Source organism: Bombus huntii, unplaced genomic scaffold (genome assembly GCF_024542735.1).
Source record: "Bombus huntii isolate Logan2020A unplaced genomic scaffold, iyBomHunt1.1 ctg00000108.1, whole genome shotgun sequence".
In the NCBI taxonomy this organism is placed as follows: Eukaryota; Metazoa; Arthropoda; class Insecta; order Hymenoptera; family Apidae; genus Bombus; species Bombus huntii.
The window spans coordinates 208,299-210,205 of NW_026099361.1; the positions used below are offsets into that span (position 1 = coordinate 208,299).

General features: G+C 31.4%; 1 long non-coding RNA gene across 1 annotated transcript; it reads left to right on the forward strand.

Annotated features, from left to right (window-relative positions):
- The first annotated feature begins 287 nt into the window (after positions 1–287).
- LOC126876959 (uncharacterized) lies at positions 288–1,001 on the forward strand. Its single transcript, XR_007694638.1, has 3 exons — positions 288–389; positions 602–697; positions 774–1,001. It is a non-coding gene; the product is annotated as an uncharacterized LOC126876959 (long non-coding RNA).
- Positions 1,002–1,907: the final 906 nt, after the last annotated feature.

Below are 1,907 nucleotides of genomic sequence, written 5' to 3' on the forward strand. Positions count from 1 at the left end.
TTATGAAAAAACAGCTGGACGCCCGTCCACATCCACGATGACAACATTGAACGTGCTCATGAACTTATGCTCTATGGAATAGACGAGTGACACTGGATAATGTGGCAAATCATTTGCAAATCAGCCACGGCTCTGCTTATGCAATAGTGCACGACAGATTTGGATTTTAAAAAGTTTGTGCGAGATGGATGCCGAAAAAGCTGATGAAAAGGTGAAGACGACGATGCATTCGTGGTTCGCAGCTCAGCCCAAAACATTTTTTAATGAGAAAATACAAAGGTCCTTCGGCAAATGGACAAAGTGTATACAGAAATCGAGTGATTATGTCAAAAAATGATGTATGTCTTTTTTGACAATTGCTTAAAATAAATTCTACACCGACAGAGCGGGTAACTTTTTACTCACCCTCGTAAGACACTTAAATTTCCAATCTATTATGATGAATAAAAGAGCTTATACTATTAAATCTAATTGTATTTTGTTGCATGAGAGTACACGTGTATGTGATGTACATTACCTTTATATCCCCTTGAACGCTTCAATATTGCGCATATATACTATATTTTGTACAGCTTCTATAAAATTTCGTATGTTTGTTTAGGCTGTTAATCTAGAGGCTGGAGTACAAAGAAGTGGCACAATGATGTGGGCTGATGACATTTATAATTATCAAGGAATCACCCCTACATTCGCTCAGGTATATATCGTTGACTATAACGTATTTAACATATATGATTGTTAGAATATTAATAATTAATTTTTAATTCTATCAGAATTTTAATGAAACTGTCCCTTGGGAAGGAAGAACTGATACCTTGATATCACGGTTTGTACATCCTATATATACGACAAATTTTAGAACATTATATAACGAAGAACCAGATCGTCGTGGCCATGTGATGTGAATAAAAGGACTTGAATTTGATGATATTTTTATAATGTTAGATAACATAACTAAGTATCTTCGCAGTAAGATAGGATGACATGGTTTACATGATCTTAATGTTGTTCACTCGAGTGATGATATTATAAGGAAAAGCGTAATATCACAGGTAGGATGATTCATAATTTAGAACTACTAACTCATGTATGTATTAAAAATTAAAGAAATATATTAAATTTTATAGGATATTTATGTTTAGTAACCAGTAATTCAGAGATTGGTATTCATGGTTACTATAACGAGGCTGTAGAAACGCACCCTTTCTTCTTTGCAAATGGTCCTGTATTTATGTCTAAGCCGAAACTGGAACCTCTGAATAATTTAGATTTATTCTTGTTATTTTCTAAAATACTTATCTACAGTATACCATAAGGAATGATACCGTATCGCACCTAATCAAGTGCCTTAAGAAACATCAACAGGATATCACAGTAAGTAATCCCTTATCGACAGATATGTAAGTAAAAGTTATGTGTCATTGTTATACACAATTATGTGTTAGTGTTATACACAGTTATTTATCATTTTCTATTAATTCAGTTGTAGCCACTACAATATCTATGACACTGGTAGTAATTATAAGAACAATAATGATGTTCTATAAGAGGAAATGATGATTAGGAACAAAAACTTACAGGTAAGTCAAAGTATATGTTATTTGCCATTTGAAAAGAAAGTTACTAACTTGGAATTTTTTGATAAATAATAATTGTGCAAAATATATTGGATTTCAAATTTGTCAAAAATTGATATTTAAGAAGCATTGTAATAATATAACATTAATATTTTGATTTTTCAGAAGATATCATGCGGTGGATGGATAATATGCAAAAAATATTAAGCAGTATATGAATTTTCCTATTGCGTAGAGATAACAAAATGAATTTTAAAAAATGTCGACACGGTAATAAGAAATAGCATCATGACAAAGAATATATAAAGACAGTTTCATTTTTTATAAATA